Source organism: Chrysochloris asiatica, unplaced genomic scaffold (genome assembly GCF_000296735.1).
Source record: "Chrysochloris asiatica unplaced genomic scaffold, ChrAsi1.0 scaffold00086, whole genome shotgun sequence".
NCBI lineage: Eukaryota > Metazoa > Chordata > Mammalia > Afrosoricida > Chrysochloridae > Chrysochloris > Chrysochloris asiatica.
Window position 1 is genome coordinate 5,644,139 of NW_006408604.1, and position 24,527 is coordinate 5,668,665.

The following is a 24,527-nucleotide window of genomic DNA, read 5'->3' on the forward strand; positions in this document are numbered from 1 at the left end:
AGAATTGATGCCTTTGAGTTATGGTGTTGGAGGAGAATATTGAAAGTGCCATGGGCTGCCAAAAGAACCAATAGATCCATTTTGGAAAAGTGCAGCCAGAGTGCTCCTTGGAGGTCAAGATGACCAAACTTTGTTTCTCATATTTTGGACATATTGTCAGGAGCGACCAATTACTCGAGAAGATTATCATGTTTGTTTAGATGGAGGGTCAGAGAAAAAAGGAAAACTGCCAATTAGATGAATTGGCCAAGTGGCAGCATCAATGGACTCAAGCGTGGCAACAGTAGTGAGGTTGGCCCAGGATCGGGCAATGTTTTCGTTCTGCTGTGCATAAAGTCTCTATGGGTCGATACCGACTCGATGACACCTAACAACAACATGGGCAAAATATGGAATGATGCAGTAAGGATTAAAATAACATGGACGTTATACACAGAGTCACTATATCAAAAAGAAATTAATTCTATTTCATCATTTCAAAAGGTAGCATATGATGACGCTTATGAAAGAAGTCCATGCTGCACTGAAGTCATTAGTTAAAAACAAGACTCCAGGAATTGATGGACTACAAAATGAAATTTCACAACAAACTGATAAAGCACCGGAGACATTCACTCATTTATGCCAAGAAATTTGATAGACAACTACCTAGCCAACCAACTGGAAAAGGTTAATTTTTGTGCCCATTTGATAAAGAGGTGACCCAAAGGAATGCAGAAATCATTGATCAAATATCATTAATGTCACATGAAAGTAAATTTTTTCTGAAGATAACTTTTAAATGGCTGCAACAATACATCAACAGAAAACTACCAGACACACAGGCTAGATTCAGAAGACACTGTAGAACTAGAGATATCATTGTTATATCGGATGGATCTTGGCTCAAAGCACAGATTACAAGAAATATGCTTATATATGCTTTACTGATTAGGCACAGGCATTTGACTGTATGAATCATAACAAATTATGAGTATCATTGTGCAAAATGGGCATTCTAAACACTTAATTATATTCATGAGCAATCTATACATAGACCAAGAAACAGTTGTTAAAACAGAACATGTGGATACTGAATGGGTTAAAATCAAGAAAGATATCCACCAAAGGTGTATCTTTACATTATACTTATTCTGTCTCTATGCTGAGCAAATAATCTGAGAAACTAGTTTATATGACAAAGAACATGGCATCTGGATTGGAGAATGACTCATTAATAACCTGTGATATGCAGATATCACAGCCTTGCTAGCTGGAATTAAATACAACTTAAATATTTACGCATCAAGATTAGACCAGTCTTCAGTATGGATTGCACCTCAATGTAAAGAAAACAAAAATCCTCACACCTGGACCAATAAATAACTTCATGATAAACAGGAAAAAGGTTGAAGTCAAAGATTTTATTTTGTTTGGATTCACAATCAACACTTATGGACGCAGCAGTAAAAAATTCAAATAAAGTACAGAATTAGGCAAATCTGCTGTAAATGATCTCTTTAAATGTTCAAGAGCAAAGATGTCAGTTTCAGATATTTTCAGTAGACTCAGATGCTTGGAAAATCCACTGGACCACAAGATTGGTTTGAGCCACAAGGTCGGGTTTCAAATTCACCAGTCATTCCTATACATGGTCACTATGAGTTGGAATCAACTCAATGGAATTTAACAACAACAAAAACAAAAGCTTGTGAAAGTTGACCAATGAATAAGGAAGTCCATAGAAGAATGTTGTTGTTGTTGTTGTTAAGTGCCATTGAGTTGGTTCCAACCCATGGCGACCCTGTACAGGGTTTCCGAGGATGTAAATCTTTATGGGAGTAGAAAGCCTCATCTTTCTCCCACGGAGCGGCTGGTAGTTTTGAACCGCTGACCTTAAGGTTTGCAGCCCGATTCGTAACCACTACGCTACCATAGAAGAATATATGCATTTAAATTATGTCGTTGGTGAAGAATATACAAATCTGTCTTGGATGAAAAACAGTCAGAATGCTCTTTAGTAGTAAGGATGGTGAGCCTTTGTCTCTTTTTCTTTGTACGTGTTGTCAAGAGGGATCAACATCTTGAAAAGGACATCATGCTTGGTAAAGTGGAGGGTCAACAAAAAAGAGGAAAACCCCCAACAAGATAAATTGACACAGTGTCAGTAACAATGGATTCAAATATAACAACAATCTTGAGGTTAGCCAGGACCTGGCAGTGTTTTGTTCTGTTGTGCATAGGATCACTATAAGTTGGAGCAATTGAATGGCACTTACCAACAACAACAGTTGTCCAGGTCCAGGACACCAGCTTTAGGAGAAATCTTTCTCTCTCTACCAGCTTGCAATTTAGGATAAATTTCAGTATCTGTAAGTCTGGATGGATAGCTTTGGAATTCTCCCTAGAGATCTTGACTTCAATCTTTATCTGGGTTTAGCAGGTTTCAGTGTAGGGGCTCAGGGCCAAAGGGATGCACTTCACTTCTGGTTTTTCTTTCTTTGTAGTACTGAGGTCCCTCTGATCTCTGTTCACTTGTTTCATATATCTCAAAAGATAGTGAATCAAGACACAAAGTATCCTATAGATTTTATCACGTCTCATTAGCATAAATACCTCTAATCCTGCCTCATCAACATTTTAGAGGGTAGGATTAACAACACAGGGCAAAATGACATCAGATCAGGAAACGCAGGATGATAACATTATATTGAGAATTGAATCATGGTTTAGCTGAGTTGACACGTATTTGGGGGGGACACAATCTGTAGCAGATGTATTTCCTTTTGGAACTAACAACAACAACAAATCTAGTGAAGGTTATTAAAAGGAGGATAGAGGTCATGCTTCAAATTCAAATAATCTCAGAATTTGTCTTTTGATGATATGGTAAACTTAAAAAAGTATTTTATTCCTATATGGTTTGATAAATGACATTCAGAAAGGCACTTTGGTGAATTATCATGGCACCAGGCCATTAGAGAAAAAGGAGGCAGAAGCACACATTATGGTGTATTTACCAATTCAAAAATAATAATAATAATAATAATACACGTTGTCCTTCATGTACAGTGATTAATGAACAAAAATAAAAACCCACTAGACAAACTCCAAATTGTTCTCTACGTGGTTGAAAGCTATAAATAGCCTTATTTGAGTTCAAATGAGTGACTAGGATGATTGGCAGAGAATCAAAAGAGCTTCATCATTTGAATAAAGAGCAATTAGAATAGGAATCAAGTGGAAATTTAAAATATCTTTTTGAGGTGATCATTTGTTGTTCGTCAAGTTGATTCTGACTAATAACATCACTATAGGACAGAGTAGAACCACCCACAGGGTTTCCTGCAAGGCAATTTTCACAGGAAAGGAGCCCTGGTTGTGAAGTGATTATGTGCTTAGCTGCTAAAGGAAAGGTCAATGGTTCAAAACCATGAACTGTTTTCTGGGAGAAAAGGCTGGGTAAACTAATCCCATAAAGTTTACAGCCTAGCAAACCCTCTGGGGTAGTTCTGTTGTGTTCCATAGAGTCACTATGAGTCATCAGCACACAGGAACACAATCTACATGGGAACAAATCACCACATCTGTCTTTTCTCCTAAGTGGCTGGTAGATTTGAATCATGGATCTCGCAGTTAGCAGCAGAGCTCTCTAAACCATTTGCCAACCTGCTCCTTGCTCATATAGTCAATAGTCTTGAAAACCATTTTTAAATGTTAATTAACAATTTTAAAAGAATTTAATTTTCTTAAATTTTGAATGGTTCTATTTTTAAAAGCCAAATCACTGCTAAAGGGATGACTTTAACCATATCAAAGGTAAATTCTCTCTGTGAAATGCAAAACAGAAGGATAGCAACGTAAGATTGAAAGGAATAGTAAGCTTGGCACTGTCTCCTTCTACTGTACATAAGTCTTTCCTTTGTCGCATAGAGATTTGTATTTATACAGAAAGAACCTCTTTCAGAGAGAAAAAAATAAACCTCCATTTGAATTTATCAGGAAACTGCATTTGCTACATAGGAAATGTTTAGTCTCATTTATATTTTTTCCACAACTATTCACTTGTAGTTTTGATTTTAATCTGACCATAAACTTTCCAAACTGAACTTCTGTCCTGATTATAAGTAACGGCAGTGTGTTTATTAAAGTCAGCAAATCTGTGATTCAAAAAGACACCTTACTAAAGGGTCAGGATTTTATATTAAGAAAGAATGTCTGAAAGCATGGAAGAAATGTTACTCTTTGGGCAAAGGTATTCCATTGCTGTGAAAATCAGACATTAATAATTCATTTTTCATAGAACCTGTACTTCTGGCTCTTTGAAAGGCATAATAGTTTGAAAGGCCTACTAGGGTGGGAAGGAACATAATTTGCCTACCGGAGGCACACTTTAAAGTTAACTGACCCCTCTGTACCAGTGTACAGAAAGTGACCCTGGAAACATGGTACAAATTTTTTTTCTATTTAAAATCACTCTGAATTAATGTCATCTATTAACTCCAACTTTAGAAGAACCCATATTGAATTAATAAAAGACAGGAATAAGACTTCTGTATTTCATGGACTGTGCAGAAAAAAAAGAATGACTTCCGCATTATTCCACCTTTTGTTTCAACTATTCAACCTTCAAAAACATGAATTAGTTGTTAAGTAGTATAGGCATTTGGATCCAAAAATTAGTTAGATCAAGTTCTGGCCCTATGAAACTCAAGTTCTGGTAGAAAGGATAGTCACATAGGAAACCATTACGTTGACAGAAGGCACAGAATTCTCCTACATAGGCATTCACAAAAAAAGAGAGTGATTCTCTCAACTTTCACAGGCCAGAAAAAGAGAACAACTGGGCTGAGTCTTCGGTGATATATAGGAATTTGTCAGAAAATGTGAATGTGTTCTGCAACAGAAAATTGGTGTTCAGACATAAGAATGATGCAGGGAAAGAATGGCTAATGAAAATCCCTAAGAAGAAAAGCAAGGCAGTAAGTTGAGGAAGCTAAAAATGTTTCAAAAGTGTAAAACATGAGGTTGGAGAGTGACTAGGCATGATAAAGGATATGCAAGCAAGAAACAGATACTAGGAAATTTTATATATCACTTTAGAGTTTGGATTTTCATCCTATAAGGTCTGAGGACTCATTGAGTGGGAGCAAATGAGAGGTGTGTTTTCAGCCAAGTGGAGGCAAAAATACAAGATAATGGTTTTGTCAGAACATCCCATTAATTTATCAAATGACAGTTCATACTTCAGTGATGCTCAGTTTCTCTTGTGATCAATACTGAATAAATGTTGTCTAAAGCATATTCCATGCATGTAAATATGGAAGAAAACAAACACAATAGTTAAGAGAAAGTTTAAGATAATATGTAATTATGTACATACATTTTCAATTGTGTACTAAAAGAGTAAATGTTCAGCAAATTCCATCCTCACCCCAATAAAAGAGTTAAAAGGTCTGAAAAATCAAAGGAAAAAATTTTCTAAAGTGAACTTAATTTGAATTCATGCTCATACACACAAGCACATGCACAGCTTCATTTCATTCCTTTGTTTGTGTTAGAGAGTGGTGGTTGTGTGCCACCAAGTAGGTTACGATTCATAATGACCCTATATAGGATTTCTGAGATTGCAAATCTTTGTGGGAGCAGAAAGCTTCATCTTTCTCCAGTAAAGTGGCTCATAAATTCTAACTGCTGATCTTACAGTTAGTAGCCCAGATCCTAATCCACTACTCTACAAGGGCTACTGTGTTGGAAAGTGGGATGCCCACCATCAAATAGTCTATTCGCTTGCTCATACATTTCTGAGCTTTGCCATTATGTAGGTCACGTGACTAGTGCTGACAATGAAAACAGAGATACATGTCATGCCTGGCAGTGAAAAGCCTGCATGTGATTCTACAGTTCTTTTGCCCCGTCATGTTGTCTTGCAATGATTCAAGAGGCTGATCTTGCATCAACTTTGGCTCTTGAGTGACTACATGGAGCAGAGCTCCTCCCCTGATCCATACACACGCAACCAAGCAAACTCATGTGATACAGAAGCAAGAAATAAACCTAGCCCATCCAAATACACCGTTCCTTCTTAATCCTTGCTGTACTGGTCTATGCCTTATCTAGTTTATTTTCATGTTTTTGTTAAATGCCATCAAATCGACTGTAACTCATGGTGGCACTGTATAGAGTTTTTGAGGACTGACTGGTGGATTTGAACCACTGACCTTGTGGTTCAAAACAACCTTGTGTTCTAGTGAATTATCCACACCATGATTCCTTGTCTAGTTTGTTGCTGTTGTTAAGTGTCATCAAGTCCACTGCAACTCATTGACACACTGTGTAAGATTTCTGAGGAGCAACTGGTGAATTCAAAGCTGACTTGTAGTTCAAACTAACCTTGCAATCTAGTGATTATCCCACAGTGCCTCACTAGTATTCCTTGTCCAGTTTAGACCTCTAGTAATGATTATATTGTCTTTCTTCTGCATTATAAATGCTTGTAGTGTAGATAATACTACTTTCGCTGTGGGCTAATATGTCACACTGCAAAGTTGTTTGAACTGCAAGGTTGGTGGTTCAAGCTCACCAGCTACTCCTTGGAAATCCTATACAGGGTCACTATGGGTAGGAATCGATTCGACAGCACTTAACAACAACAACAAGAAGAAAAATGTACTTGGTAAAATAAAAACAATAGTAACAACAACAAAAAAAAAGAAGTCCATAACAAAACTGCTTTGATAAAAAATGTTAAAGAAAATATACTAAAATGCTAACAGTAGTGTTCTGTGGGTAGGACATGGAGGATTGTTTTATCTTACTTTAACTTTAATATGTTTTCCAATTTTTCTAAAATAATCCTGTAATATTTTTATAATAAAAAATAAACCCCCTTCAAATTAAATTACAAAAAAAAAAGATTTGGATCCTTGCCAAGAATTGGTTCTCGGGAACACCAAACAGAAATGAAGAAGTAAAGAGGAACAGATGAGATTTATCTTTTTTTTTTTTTCGTTTTTCTAAACATATGTGTGAGTTCTTAATTTCAACTCTTTCCTGATATCTGACATTCATTTCCCATCTATTATTTGGTGAACATGATTCATAATAACAATTTATTATTTTATAGTCATTGGAGTATAATATTTAAACTATTTCTTATTATCAAGAACAACTTAAATACTATGCTGTCTAACTTACATTTGAATGTACTAAAAGTGAAACACTAATTTTGTGTATTTGTTTCATATTCTTTTTCTCCAATAAATTTCCTATATATGTCATTCAAAACATTCCCATAGAGCCTTGTATTTGATTGGAAATCTTTAATCTATAAGAGAGAATGCCTTTCTTGCTCTGAAAACTAATATGCAAAGAAAAAATTATTCATAGCAGCTATTTTTTAAATATAGACTTAAAATTCAAACATATTTGTTGAATTTTTATTTATTTCTGTAGTTTTGTTTGTCTACGATTTGTAGATGTTGTTGTTGTTGTCAGGTGCCATCGAGTCGGAACCGACTCATAGCGAGCGACCCTATGCACAGTAGAACGAAACAATATTCGATCCTGGGCCAACCTCACTACCGCTGCCACACTTGACACCATCAATGATGCCACCTGGTCAATCCATCTCTTTGGGGGTCTTCCTCTGTTTCTCTGACCCTCCACCTTACCCAGCATGACATCCTTCTCCAGTGACTGTTCCCTCCGGACAATATGGCCAAAGTATGAGAGACGAAGCTTAGCACTTCCTCCAAAACAGATCTATTGGTTCTTTTGGCAGTCCATGGCACTTTTAGTATTCTCCTCCAACACCACAACTCAAAGGCATCAATTCTTCTATGATCTTCCTTATTCACTGTCCAGCTTTCACATCCATATGAGGTTATTGAAAATACCATGGCTTGGGTCACGCGCACCTTAATCCTCAAGCTGACATCTCTGCTCTTCAATACTTTAAAAAGTTCCTGCACAGCAGATTTGCCCAATGCAATACGTCGTCTGATCTCTTGACTGCTGCTTCCGCGAGTGTTGACAGTTGATCCAAGAAGAATGAAGTCCTTGACGATTTGTAGATAAGAGGTAAATATTGCAAGGAAACTAAATAATATACAAGGCTATAAAGGAAGGTTGATTGCTTACCGGTTAATATTTAATTAAATATTTTATAATTTCATTCATTCCCAAAATGACTTTTCTGATTTAGGCTTAAATTTATGGCTTGATAAAACATTAATTTAAACCTAAAACAAAATTAACATGTGTCATAATTATCTAGTAAGTTGAAATTCAAGATGACAGCTCTAGGGCAAGGCTTTATCACTCTGTCCCTTCTGAAGGCATATACTTGTTTACTTTCTCTGTCAGCTCCAAGGGAGGGTACATGTTTACTTTCAACATCTGTGGACCCCGTGTTCCTTGGAGATCACCATGTGTCTTAGCATCAATCTTTTCTTGGGTCTAGTAGATGAGGTGGTCTGCTCCTGTAAAGATTTACAGCCTTGGAAACCCTTTGTAGGGTCACTATGAGTCGGAACTGACTCCATGGTACTTATCACCAATGACAACAGTAGGTTATCAGAGAAGGGAACCCAGGTCTAATGGATGCACTCCACTCCCAGTTCTTCTTTCTTAGTGTTACCGGGGTCACTCTATCTCTGTTCACTTATTTAATCTCTTTTATATATCAGAAGGGATTTATTCAAGATACACCCTAATCCAGTAGATTATCCTGTCTCATGAACATAGCTGTCTCTAATTCTGCCTCATTAACACAATGAATAATTGCATTAGATCACAAACTGGGGGATAATGAAATAATACTGAGAATCCTGGCCTAAACAACTTGACACATATTTTGGAGGGATACAATTCAATTTATAACCTTCCACCCTTTGGTCCCCTAAAAGGTATGTCATTGTCACATGTAAATAAAACCTTATTACATCATCTCAAAAATATAAAATCAATTCCAAGTTTAAAATCTCCTGGAGCATAATTTCTTTTCATCCATGAACCTGTGAAATCTAAAATACAAGTTATATGTTTCCACAGTACAGCAGTGAAATGGGCATAAGGTAGACTTTTCTCTTATGACTGGAAGAAATACGAGGCAATGAAAGTCTAGAAACCCAACAGAACAATTTACATAAACTCTCAAGACCTGAAAATAAACCTTTGCTCTTGGAGACCATCTATGTAATGGTCCTGCCCTCCAGATTCTGGGTATTGGCCCTGCTCTCTGGAATGTCGGTAGAGGCCCCTTAACTCTAGCCTTCAGCTCCACAACAACTTTGTTCCCTCAGCTTTGGGTAGTCTTATTCTCCTGGTACAGTTTAGTGGTAATCCCAACCCCTCATCCTTGCCAGGGTCTTTATTCTTCCATTAAGGTATGACAGTCTTGCCCGCTCAGCTATGGGTAGCAGATCCAGCTCTGTCTCCCTGGCACTCGCAAACAGCAGCTCCTCACTCCATAACCAAACTAGAAAAACTCTTTTTGAAATCTAGGAGACTGTGGTCCCACCCTATACAATCAGCATTCGGTGGTCCCACCATTTGAAACCACAGAGCTCATGACTAACATTTGAGACTGAGGCAACACTGCTTCTCATGCTCTCTGTCTCTTTAGCTTGTATTTTCCAGCTCCATGGCCTCTTGTGCCTCTAGGGCCAATCCAGACTCAGCTCTGCTCAGGCAACTTTTAAAAAACTCCATTTTTCTACAGATACATGCCTTGAGGCACCCTACTCCATCATTAAACTTCAGTCTAAAGTTACTTAACTCTCTCACTCCATGGATCAGCAAGTCTAGCTCCATTGACAAGTACCCAGAGGCACTTAACTCTGCCAGGAAGCCTCTTGCTTGTTGTAGTTGTGAAGTGCCGTAGAGTCCATTCTGACCCATAGCAACCCTGTATAGGGTTTCCAAGGAGCAGTTGGTGAACTTGAACCACCGACCTTTCAGTTCAAACAGCTTTTCAGTCTGGCACATTAACCCACAACGCCACACCAGGACTCCTGCTTAAAGGTATTCATTTCCTGCACCATCTTGTGCCAGTCTCCTGACTTTGTTACCATTACTTCTTTGCAACTGCTTCTCACCATCTGCTCATCTCATTTCATTTTTATTCCTCACCAGACTTGCCTTTGATATTCATAATCCCACCAACAGTCTCTTCAAGGTAATCTATGCTTTTATTATTGTTGTTGTTGCTGTTGTTGTTAAGTGCCATCAAGTCCTTTCCAACTCATAGCAAACCTGTATAGGATTTTGAAGGAGCAACTGGTAATTTTGAACTACTAACTGTGCAGTTAGCAATCCAGTGCTTATCTGAGTTGCTGTTGTTGTTAAGTGTCATTGTGTCAGTTCTGACTCATAGCAACTTTGTATAGGGTTTCTGAGGAGCAGCTGGTGGGTCGTCCAGCCTCTACCCATTACTTAATTCCAAAACCACATCGACATTTTAGGCATCTGTTAGAACAGCACCCTAGTTTTGATACCAAATTCTTAGTTAATTATCTTTTATAAAGAAATACAACAAGTGGATGACTTTAACAAATAAGTATATCCAGTTTAGGATACAAGTTTGAATTCAGTGCACTAGCTCTAGGGGAATGCTTCTTTCTGGGCCAGTTCAGAGGGAAGGCATTTGTCTCTTTTCAACATCTGTGGGCCTGTCATTCTTTGGAGCTATTCATGTGTCTTGGGATTAATCTTATCATGAGTCTAGGAGGTTCTCAGCACAGGAACCCTAAGTCCAAAGGACATGCTCCGATCCCAGGCCATCTTACTTGGTGGTAGTGAGGTCCCTCAATTTTTGTACACTTGTTTAATCTCTTTTATATCTCTAAAGAGTTTGACTCAACATACAACCAATTCCTGTAAATTCTATGCTGCCTTATTATCATGTTGTTGTTAAGTGCTGTAGAGTCTGTTCCAACCCATAGCAAACCTATATAGGGTTTCCAAGGAGCAGCTGGTGAGCTTGAACCAGCAATCTTGTGGTTCAAACCGACTTTGCAGTCCAGCGCATTAACCCATAAAACTAATAACTACCTCTAAATCTGGTTCATTAACATCATTGTTGTTTTTGTTTAAATGCCATCAAATCAGTTCTGACTCACATGCAACATGTGACCCTGTATGCAACAAAATGAAACACTGCCTTGTCCTATAACATCCTTACAATTGGTTGGCCCCACTGTTGCTGCCACTGTGTCAATCCATTTTATTGAGGGTTTTTCTCTTTTTCAATGGCCTTCTAGGAATTAGTCCTTCCTGACAACATGTCCAAAGTATGAGAGGCAAGGTATCTCCATCTTTGTGTCTAAAAAGCATTCTGGATGTATTTCTTCCAAGACAACCTCATTTGTTCTTCTTGCAGTCCATGGCAATTTCAATATTCTTCTCCAAAAACATGATTCAAATGCATTGATTCTTCTACAGTCTGTCTTCCTTTTCATTGCCCCACTTTAACATTCAAATGAGGTGATTTTAAATAGCATAGCTTAGATCAGGCTCACCTTAAATCCTCAAAGTGATATCTTCCCTCTTTAACATTTTATAAAAATATTTTGCATCAGATTTTTTTTAACATCAACAGGCTAGGATTTACCATTGATACTGTTGCTAAGTGCTGTTGAGTCACTTCTGACTCAACATGATGACTGGTCAGTTTGAACTGCTAACCTGATGTTTAGAAGACCAGTACTTATTGTACAAGGAGCTCTGGTAGCATAGAGGTTACAAATTGGGCTACGAACCACAAGGTCAGCAGTTCGAAACTTCCAGCTGCTCTGTGGGAGAAAGATGAGACTTTCTGCTCCTGTAAAGATTTTTAGCCTTGGAAATCCTATTCAGGGTCACTATGGGTTGGAACTGACTTGATGGTACTTAACAATAACAACAACTTATTGTACAGTGCCACAGCAGAACTCTAGGATTTACCATATCTTGGATAATTGCATTGGATCACAAAATTAAGGATAATTACATAATACTGAGACTAAAATTCAATCCATAAAAATGCGCTTAAGATTCACTGGGACTCTGATTGATTAAAGTAATAGTATCTACTGAAAATCCCATAACTATCTATAGATAACAAAATGAGCATAAACATGTAAGAATAGTTTTGTCCTAGATTCTTGGTATCATTTTTTTTTCCCCACAGGTTACCTAAAACTTCAACTGTTTAAGATCTGGATTCTCAAAGCTGGTAAGGGTGATAATCAAGATGTAATTCATAAAACAAAAATTTTCCCATTGCATTGATTTGATTTATTCACAGTATTAATTTTTTTCTCAATAGCATTAAAGCAGGGAATTTGGTGTTTGTATTTACTAAAACAGAATACGTGCTTCAAAGGAGATTAAGAAGCTGTTTTACATGGGTCGGAATCGACTCGACGGCACTTAACAACAACAACAACCATACAAGAAGTCAACAAAATGGAATAACATTCTACTCCAGGTATCCATAGAAGAAATCTGATAGTACAAAATAACAAGTAAAATTTTTTAGCCCATGGAGAACTTAGAGGAGCCCTATGCTGAATACCTGATTGTTGTTGTTAAGTCAATTCTGACTTATAGCAACCCTGTATAGGGTTTCCGAGGATCAGCTAGAGGGTTTGAACCATCGACCTTGTAGTTACCACTCCCTACAGCATCACACCAGAAGTGCTGAATATATTAGTACATCTTATTAATATACTGTTAATGAAATACATGTCGTGGGCCAGTCTTGCCACTACTGTCTAATTATTAATGATTGTCCTATTTATCTTTTATAAACATCACCAAAAAAATAACAATAATAATAGGGTAAGCACTGGACTGGTAACTACAAGGTTTATGGTTCAAACCCTCCAGCCGATCCTTGGAAATCCAATACAGGGTTGAGTCAGAACTGACTCGACTGCTCTTAGCAACAACAATATCATTTGTAAAGTTGAGAGAACAGTGAGATTCATTTCAAATGACTATTGTTAGATTCAACACAGTAATAAATGTAAATTGTTTAGGACACTCTTTGGAACATAATCATTCAATAAATGTTGGTATTGTTATCATTATTATTGCTGTTGCTATTAGTTTTCAAAGAGTCTGCTCCAACTCGCGGCAAACTTTTGTTGCTGATTCTGGCACCATCTTCATGATCGTTGGTATATTTGAGTCCATTGTTGTAGTTATTGAAAAGTGCCTTCCAACCTAAGGGGCTCATCTTTCATCCCTATAGCAGACAATATTTCTCTTGTGGCATATAACATTTTCATTGGCTAATTTACAGACATAGATTGCCATACCTTTCTTTCTAGTCATTATGGGAGCGCCACTGAAACTGTCCACAATGTATGATGCCACTGGTATTTGAAATACCTGTGACATAGCTTTTAGCATCATAGTAATATGCAAACCACCACAGTGCAAAAAAAACCGACAGACAGGTTACTATTTTTACTACTGTGACTATTGTTACTCTTTTTATTAATTTCAATATCATCATTACAGTCACCTCATTGTTTCCACTAGCCATTTCATGACATCTTTCATTCCACCATTATTCATTTTGCATCTACAGGGTGCTAAACTTTGGAGACATAACCTCAATGAAGCGCATTGACGCTAAGGTACTGCCTTGAATAGTCTGTACTCCTTTAAGTACTTCACACATATTTATGAGGGTTTTTCATTTTATCAGGATCCTGGTATGGCATTGTAGGATAAGCACTGGGTTGATAATAGTGAGGTCAGCAGTTCAAACCTATCAGATGCCCCTTGGAAGCCCTATACAAGATTGCTATGAATCAGAACTGACTCGATGACAGTAACAGCAACAACATCATTTTATAAGTTCATTGTTCATCTACCATTTTATAAACACAAAATATTGTCAATTCATTATACCATCCATTTTCATATCACTTGGGTAGACAAGTAGTGTGGATGGTACCACTATAGAACAATAGTTTCCAGCTTCCATTATCAGTGTCCATTTCAAAGTACTTTTACTCAAGGTACCTCCCTTGATTCTCTCACCCTCAGTAAATGATATTGATTATTTTATGGAATAAATCATGCAGACTATAGAAGGAGTCTTGGTGTGCTGCTGTACAGTAAGCACTGGACTATTAACCACAAGGTTGGCAGTTTAAACCCAACAGCTACTCCTCAGAAACCCTGTACAGGGGTCACTATAAATTGGAACCAACTTGATGGCACTTAACAACAACAATAACATGAGATAGAAACTCTGCTTGTCCTCTCCCAACAAAGGACTAGTTACCTAGCTAAGGTGGGCCTGACCCAAGCGATGATGTTTTTGATAGCCTCATATACATGCGAAAGTTGGACAATGAATAAAGAAGACCATAGAAGAACTGATGCATTTGAATCTGGGTGTTGAAGAAAAATGATGAAAGTACTATGGACTGTCAGAAGAACAAACAAACATTTGTTGGGGAAAGTACAATCAGAACGTTCCTTACAAGTTAGGATGGTGAGACTTTGTCTCTCATTCTTTGGACATATTATCAAGAAGGACCAGTCCCTGGAGAAGGACATCTTGCTTGGTAAAGTGGAGGGTAAAGAGGAAGATCATTAGCAAGATGATTGGCACAGTAGCAGCAGCAATGGGATTGAGCATAATAACAATTGTGACCATGGCACAGGACTGGGCATTGTTTCGTTCTCTTGTGCATAAGATCGCTGTGAGTCAGAACTGACTCAATGGTACCTAATAACAATAGTAACAACAACAACACACATATTTATCTCTTTCCTGCTGTCTCAGGAAAAGGAAATGCCTCTCAGTTAAAACACCTCCTATTATGTGAGCTTAGGAGGCCATCCTTTCCAATTTCCTCCTAGACCTCATAGAACAGATACACTAAGTATTGCTTTTGTTCCTTTTCATATCTTTAAACAGTCTCTCCATTCTCTATTTTCTACCTAAGACCCAGCCCCTTAAATACTTCTCTAACTTCTTTTATGTACATCAAGATGTTTGAGCCCATTGATACTGAGTCAATTCTGACTCACGGGGACCCTGTGTGTAACAGAGAAGAACTGCTCCATAGGATTTTCTTGGTTGTTTGTTATCTTTACAGAACCTGGTCACCATGCCTTTCTGAGTGAGTTATAATGGCTATCATCAATTTCATGGATTTTGGGGCTGTTTTTGGTTATTAGTTAAGCACAATCACTTCCACCATCGAGAAACCTTGAAAATGAAGGAAATTGCAGAGGGTGTTAAAGTCACATTACTTTTTGTATTTAGTCAGGGATGCATGGTGGTACTGTGGTTAAAACATGAAGCTGCTAACTAAAAGGCCAGTGGTTCAAACCTACTAACCCACCAGTCACTCCAAAGAAGAAAGATGAAGAAGATTGCTTTCATTTAGTATTACAGTCATGAAAGAAGTGTATGCAGCAGTTCTACTCCCTTCTATAGGGTCCCTATGAGTCGGAATCCACTCAACTGCAGTGGATTTTATACTCACACAATCCACTGTAGTCTAACTTTGGATCATACAGATTTTATTAAAATCACTTTTCTAATTGTCAAATTCAATGGGTGATTTTCAATTCTTAGTATTAAATACTGTTAATGACTCTTTTATTCTCTTGTCCTTCTGCTTTCAGAACATTACTTGTTTATGATTTTCATCCCACCTCTTCCATAAGTAAGGAGCTCTGGTAGTGTAGTGGTTACAAATCGGGCTGCGAACCACAAGGTCAACAGTTTGAAACTACCAGCTGTTCCACAGGAGAAAGATGAGGCTTTCTGCTCCCATAAAGATTTACAGCCTCAGAAACCCTGTACCGGATCATTATGAGTCAGAACTGACTCCACGGCACATAACCAACCAACCAACCTTCCATAAGTACGAGTCACATAAACTAATCCTTAAACTCATGTTGTCTGTTTTTCAACCTTCTCCTCTTTGCACTCTTAAATTTTCCCAAAACACTCTTCTCACACTCTGTACTTTCCACACTCATTGCTGTAGTGTACCTCTGCCTCAAATTGGACACATCAAGGCCACACAGCCAGCCATCACTTACCTTGTGAGGCTGCACCGAGAAGTGCATTCTGATCAGTTTTCAGCAAACAGGGCCACTTTTAGCGTATGTTTGGATCTCTTGCCTTATGAAAATGGAAATATCTGGTTGAGTCTACTCCCCTTCAGCATTGGAGACTTTGGCTTAATCCTGGGAAGAAAACTAATAGTATAAAGAGAACAGAGGAGAAAAAAGCATTTCCTGTAAGTTAGTATGCAACATAAGATTTGTTCACACCAAAGCTTTGAGACTTTAGTGATTTCAAAACTCCAAGTAAATAGCTAATTTTTCATGGCAAATGAAATTGAATTATTAAATTATCATGCTGATGCTATCCATTTGTAATGGAAGGAAAAGGAAACTGTATTTATTTTTCCCCTCAAGGCCACATTATATTCGAATGTTTCCTGCTTAATAGCTGCACCTGCTGGTAAGGACAAAAGATGCACTATAACTTGATTTTGTAAATAACTTACTGCAATAGGCCGAGACTTTGTGCCGTACCTAATGGGCATGTTGCCTCCTTCTCCTCTGATTGCTTTCCTTTTTGTGCCATTTAAAAGGAAAGGGTTTACTGTTGTGGGTGCTAGCTTAAATCTGTTTTTGTTATTACTTGAAATTATTTCTGTTGTCATCTCAACCATTGTCAGCCAACTGTTGGTAAGGTTTGTTTTGTTAGGGTAGGTTTGCTAAGTGAAGCTGTCAATTCGCTCAAATACAAAGTCAACTTTATTATTTGCAGTGTTAAAGAAATGTAGTCATTCCCTTAGCAAAGTTTATCGAAAAATAAAAGGAGCTCAGTTTTAGAAATAAAAGGAATCTTTTGTCATCAACCTAGTTTTTATTAGATAAATTTTAAATAGAACATCTTCTTGGGAGCAAACTTTGAAATAGTTCTTTGGTGTTTTGCATAAAAGAAATTGAATATAAAAAAAAATACTTAGGAAAACATGAATGACAATATTTGTTATATCAAATTTTCTCCTATATTGGCAATACAGTTGGTACCCAAAGGCTTAAAAGTATATTTTATACTCTCATGTTACCTTTAGAGCTTAATCTACAGACTTAAAAAATCATAAGGTATATGTTATTGTTGTTAAGTACTGTGGAGCTGGTTCCAACTCACAGTGACCCTTCACAGGGTTTCTGAGGCTGTAAATCTTTACGGGGCAGAAAGCCTCATCATTCTCCCGTGGAGCGACTGGGAGTTTCAAACCGCTGACCCTGAGATTAGCAGCTCGATCTGTAACTAGTACGCTACCAGAGCTCCTTAAGGTATATGTGGAAATGAACCAAATGCCATTTAATTTCTCATTAGTAGTTTGAAATGAATGCTGCATTGTTTTATTCCTTATGTCCATATTTAAAGCCATGAAAATAATTGCTTTGGTGTGATTTTACTTTTCTGTTTCAAAATAAGCCAATATTGACTCTAAGCAAAGAAAAATGAATTGTGAATGGTAAATTCACATCTTTTGTATTGCTTTTAACTAATTCCTTAATGAGAAAGGGAACCAGGGGGGACCAGTGACATCCCAGTGCTAAATACTTGACTAGAGATACATGCCATGTGACTATGATATGAGTAGAGCACAGTTACCATGGTCCTGGTAATATGAACATATTTTCCTTTATTTGCTGTTATTAGTTTTTGTTAAGTTGATTCTTACTCATGGTGACCCCATGTATACATAGTAGAAATGCTCTATAAAATTTTTAAAGCTGTAACATATCAGAATCACATCATCAAATCTGCCATCTAGGCACCTCTGAGTAGGTTTAAACTTAATCATTTGTATCACCATGTCACCTGAACTATTTACTTAGAATTTACTAAGGAATCACACCACACCAGATACTGACATGCATATTCCTGTGCTTGTCATGCATGCATATGTCTATGTCTTGGGGAGAACAAGCCTTAAGAACTCCCTGTTCTAAAACTCAGTCTTTGGCCTCTTACTCATTTCCTAATATTTCATTTTCACTAATATAGCTCAACCTACAAGATTTTATTATGACTTACACGAGCCCTAGGCACTTTTGTATTCAAGAGTCTCTTTCTCTACAGAACAGCATATTAGAACTTTCATTTCCGTTTGTGTTGGTATAAAAACAATTTGTTCTTTGTTGTTGTTAAGTGCTGTTGAGTCAGTTCCAATTCATAACACCCTGTATAGGGTTTCCAAGGAGCAACTGGTGGCTTTGAAACACTAACCTTTTGATTAACAGTCCAGTGCTTATTACAGCTCCACTGCAGAAGTCCAAAGATAGATATATTAACATAAATAGAGTCCTGGTAAACAAGTGCTCATTTGTTAACTGACCAGTTATTGGTTCAAACCGACTAGGCTCTCCACAGGAGAAAGATATAACAGTTGTCTTCAATGAAGATTACAACTTTGGGAATCCAGAGTAGAACCAAGGCAATTCTACTCTATCCTGTAGACTTGCTATGAATCAACTTTTTATTGTTTTTGTTGTTGTTGTTGTTTAGTAAACATTTTGTGACTAAGATGCTCAATTGTTTTTTCTTATTAAAAATAATTTTGTGTGTGGGTGTGACCCCCAAGTATTATTGGTCCTATGCACTGTGCTTGCAGTCCTGATGTAGTACTGTGGGTTAATGTGCTGGACTACAAGATCAGGTTAAGCTGTAAGTTCAATGGTTAAAGCTCACAAGCCCCTCCTCAGAAACCCTATACAGCACTTAACAACAACATGGCAATACAGTTGGTACCCAAAGGCTTAAAAGTATATTTTACACTCTCATGTTATCTTTAGAGCTTAATCTAGAGACTCAAAAAATCATAAGGTATATGTTATTGTTCTTAAGTACCGTGGAGCTGGTGTGCATGTCAGTCCTCTCATTAATAGCCACTTCTATAGCTTTTGTCTTAAGCTCTTACTTGCATGCCTCAGTTTCCAAGCTTCCTATTGTTGTTGTTGTTGTTGAAAAACATCGAGTAGGTTCCGACCCATAGCAACCCTATAGACGATTTCCAAGGAGTGCCTGGTGAGTTTGAACCACCAACCTTGTGGTTCAAACAGACCTTACAGTCCAGTGCTTTATCCTACAGTGCCATACTAGGACTCCAAGCTGCCCATAAGCACTTACTATTTACTCATTTTACTATTACTTTAGATTATGAAAGCAAAGTTCACAGTCTTTCCTAAACTGGCTCTATTTACAACTTGAATATTTCCATTATTGGTCATATCTTTTCCCCATTTTTCCAAATTAGGATTCAGGAGTAATCCTATCTTTCTGCTTTTCTTACTAATTATATTGACTGCTCAATTTAAGAAAACTATCATTTCTTCTTTGTGCACACGATAACTGTGCACCACCCTTTCCAAATCAAAATGAGAAAAACTACTATAAACTTCCATTATTAATAAGAACATGGATTGTACAAAGTATGAATCTAGGAAAATTGGAAGTTGTAAAATTATATGGAGCACATTAAGACCAATATCCTAGGCATTACTAAACTGAAATTGACTGGTCTTGGCCATTTTGAATCAGGTAATAATATAGGTTACTATGCCAGAAACAATAAATTGAAGATGAATGTAGTCACATTCATTATAAAAAATGACATTTCAAGATCCATCTTGAAGTACAACACTGTCTGTGATAGCATAATATCCATATGCAAGGAAGACCAATTAATACCACCATTTTCAAATTTATACACCAACCACTATAGCATGTGAGGATGAAATTTAAGAATTCTACCAACTTTTTCAGCATGAAATTGATCAAACATGAAATCAAGATACATAGATAATTACTGGTGATTGGAATGTAAAGGTTGGAAACCAAGAGGAAGGATCAGTAGTTGGATAATATACCTTGGGAATAGAAATGATGCTGTAAATAGAATGATGGAATTTTGGAATTCCAATAAGTCATTGTAAAGCCAATGACTTAATCACTTGAAAAATATTTTGTCAAAAGTATGAATGGTGACTATACATATGGCTGCTACCAGATGGAAGAGTAATCAAATTGATTACAACTGTGGGAAGAGATGATGGAGAAGCTCAGTACAGTAGCCTAAATAAGGTAAGGGGCAGATTATGTAAAAGACTATCAAAGGCTCATATGCAAGTTCAGGTTGAAGCTGAAGAAAATTAAGATATGACCATGAGAGACAGAATATGATCTTTAATTTTCCACCTGAATTTAAGACCATGTGAAAAACAGATGTCATGAATTAAGCACTAATGGTTAAATACCAGAGTTGTGGGATGACACCAAGAACATCATACATGAAGAAAGCCAAAGGTCATTAAATAGACAGGAAAGAAAGAAAAGGCAAAAATGGTTGTCAGAAGAAACTCAGAAACTTATGCATAGAGATGCTAAAACAAGTGGAAGAAATGAGGAAGTAAAAAAGCTGAAGAGATTATTTCAAAGGGCAGCACAAAACAAATTCAAGTATTGTAATGAAATATACAAAGACCTGGAATTAGAAAACCAATAGAGACACACTCAGCATTTCTCAAGCTAAAAAAAGACTGAAAGAAAAAATCCAAGTCTCAGTTTGCAGTTTTGAAGGATTCTACGGGGAAATTATTCCATGGTGCAGAAAACATCAAAAGAAGATGGAAAATTACACACAACCATTTCCAGAGGTACTATTTGAAAAGGATTGATGGAACTGAAGGAAGAAGTACAAGCTTCACTAAAGACACTGATGAAAAACAAGGCTCCAGGAATTGCTGGAATGTGAAATGAAGTGTTTCAATAAACTGATGCATCACTGGAGGTGCTCACTTGGCTATGCCAATAAATTTGGAAGACAGCTACCTGGCCAACAAATTGGAATAGATCCATATTTACACCCATTTCAAACAAAGGTTATCAAATGAAATGTAGAAATCATTGACCAACATCATTAATACCACATGCAAGCAGCACTTTATTGAGGATAATTCAAAAACAGTTGCAAGAGTATATTGACAGGGAACGGTCAGAAATTCAAGCTGGATACAGGAGAGGACTAGGAACTAGGAATATCATTGATGACGTCTGATGGACTTGACTGAAATATCAAAACAATGTTTACTTGTGCTTTATTGACTATACAAAGGCTTTCAACTGTTGGGATCAGAACAAACTACGGATGACATAACGAATAATGGTATTCCAGAACACTTAATTTTGTGCATCAGGAATGTATACATAACCAAGAGGCAGTCATTCAAACAGAGCAAGAGGATACTGAATGTTTTTAAATCAGAAAAGTTGTGTGCCAGAGTTGTATCCTTTTACCAGACTTATTCAATCTGTATGCTGAGGAAATAAACTGATAAACTGAATTATATGAAGAAGAATGTGGCATTAGGATTGGAGAAAGACTCATCAAAATTCTGTGATATGCAGATAATACAACCATGCTTGCTGGAAGTGAAAAGAACTTAAAATACTTACTGATGAATATCAAAAACTGCAGGCTTCAATATGTACATCATCTAAAGAAAGCAAAAATCCTCACAACTGGAACAATAAATGAGATCATCATAAAGGGTGAAAAGATTGAAGCTGTCAAATACTTCATTTTGTTTGGATCTGCAATCAACACTCGTGGAACCAGCAGTCAAGAATCAAACAGATGTATTGCATTAGGCAAATCTGCTACAAAAGATCTTTTTCAAGTTTTAAAGAGCAAAGATGTTTCTTTAAGAATTAAGGTGTGCCTGACACAAGCCATGGTATTTTCAGTTGCTTCATGCATGTGAAAGTTGCACAATGAATAAGAAAGTCTGCAGAAGAATTGATGCATTTGGATTATGGTGTTGGTGAAGAATACTGAAAATAACATGAACAGTACCTAAGGAACAGATCAAAATATCTGTGTTGGAAGTATAGCCAAAATGTTCCTTGCAGGTGAGGATAGAAAGACTTTCTCTAATAATTTCATCTTGTTATTAGGAAGGCCCAGTTCCTGAAGAGGGGCATCAAGTTTGGCAAAGTGGAAAGTCACCAGAAAAGATGAGATGGATTGGCAGAGTGGCAGCAGCCATGGGCTTGAATGTAACAAGAATGGTGAGGATGGTGCAGAACAGGGCAATATTTCATTCTGTAGTACATAGGGTAGTTATGGGTTGAAACTGATTCCACAGTACCTAGTAAGATAATAAAAACAATGCCCTTCCCAAGAGATGCAATACTCCCCTATTAACTACAGCATGTTATATTGTTATGTGCCGTGGAGTTGGTTCCGACTCATAGCGACCATGTACAGGGTTTCCGAGGCTGTAAATCTTTACGGGAGCAGAACGCCTCATCTTTCTCCTGCAGAACAGCTGGTAGTTTCGAACTGCTGACCCTGAGGTTCGCAGCTCGATTCGTAACCACTACACTACCAGAGCTCAACATAGCATTTCTAAATGGTTTTCTGACACATTTCCAGTTATTGTTATTCTGTATATTGATGTGGAATTTTCCTAAAATACTTAGCATTGGAATTTTTCATTTGTATGATTCTCTAATGTAAATAATATAAAAACTGTTGTTGGGTTCTGTCAGGTTGGTTTCAATTTATAGTATCCTTTTGCACAACAGACCACAATACTTCCTGGTCCTAAGCTAACTTCATAATTGTTGTTATGTTTGAGCCCATCGTTGCTGGCCCTGTGTCAATCCATCTCATTAAGCATCTTCCTCATTGTTTACTAATTCTCAACGTTACCAAGAATAATGTACTTTTCCAGGAAGTGGCCCTTTCTTACAACATGTTTAAGCAGAAGAGATGAAGTCTTGCCATCCTCTATACTAAAGAGCGTTCTAGCTGTACTTCTTCCAACAGAGATAGGTTCATTTGTTCTTCTAGCAGTCTATGGTACTTTCAATATTCTTCTACAACACCATGGTTAAAATGCATGGATTCTTCTCCAGTCTTCCTTTTTCATTGTCCAACTTTCAAATGTATATGAGACAATTGAAAATGGCTAAGGTCAGGGGTATCTTAGTCCTCAATATGCCATCGTTGTTGTTAAATACTAACGAGGTCTTTTTGCAGTAGATTTTCCTAATGCAATATGTTGTTTTATTTTTTGACTTCTGCTTTCATGAGTGTTGATTGTAGATCTAAGCAAAATTAAGGCTTTGACAAATTCAATCTTTTCTACATTTATTGGAAGTTATTTAGTGGTTCAGTTGTATGGATTTTTGTTTTCTCTACATTGAAATATAATCCATATTTAAGACTGTCAACTTTGATCTTCATTAGTAAGTCTTCAAGTCCTCTTCACTTCTAGCAAGCAGCATTGTGCCAACTGCGTATCACAGGTTGTTAGTGATTCTTCCTCCAATTCTGATGCCACATTCTTCTTTAAATACTCCAGTTTATTGGATTATTTGCTCAGCAAACAGATTGATGGTGAAAGAACACAACCTAACACACAACTTTTCTGTTTAAACCATTCAGTATTCCCTTTCCCTGTTCTAAGAACTGACTCTACTTTATGTACAAGTTTCTTATGAGCACAATTAATTAAATGTTCTGGAATGCTCATTCTACACATTGTTTTCTCTAGTTTGTTAATATCTACATAGTCAAATGTCTTTACATAGCCAATAAAGCACATATAAACATCTTTCTGGTATTATTTGCTTTCATCCAAGATCCATTTAATGTCAGCAATATTATCCCTCCTTCCTCATCGTCTTCTGAATACGGCTCGTATTTCTGGTAACACCTGGTCACTGTTCTGCTACAAATGTTTTAAAAATAGCTTTGGCAAAATTTTACTTACAGTTGATATTAATAATATTATGCAATGATTTCTGCATTCTGTTGGCTCACCTTTCTTTGTAATGGACACAAATATGGATCTCTAGCAGTTGGTTGGCTAGGTAACTGTCTTTCAAATACATTGGCATAGACAAATGAGCATATCCACCACTAACTACATCAGTTTGTCAACACATTTCCATCTGTAGTCCATCAATTCTTTGAACCTTGTTTTTTGCCAGTGCCTTCAATGCATCATGGCCCTCTTAATATTATTGACTCTTGATCACATGCTACTTCTTGAAATTACTGAACATTGACCAGTTATTTTTGGTACAACAGCTCTCTGTATTCCTTCCACCTTCATTTAATATTTCCTTAATTTTTAAATATTTTTTCTCATTGCTATTGTTGTTATTAGCAATAGCAATAGAGATCCTATGCACAACATAACAAAACACTGACGGGTCTTAGGTCAACCTCACAATTGTTGCTACACCTGAGCCCATTGCAGCTGCCTCTGTGTCAGTCCATCTTGTTGGGGGTCTTCCTCTTTTTCTCCAGCCCTCCACTTTATCAAACATGATATCCTTCTTCAGGGACTGGTCCCTCCTGACAATATGTCTGAAGTTTGAGAGACAAAGTCTATCTATCCTGGCTTCCAGGGAGCATTCTGGCTGTATTTCTTCCAACACAGACTAGTTTGCTGTTTTGGCAGTCCATAGTACTTTT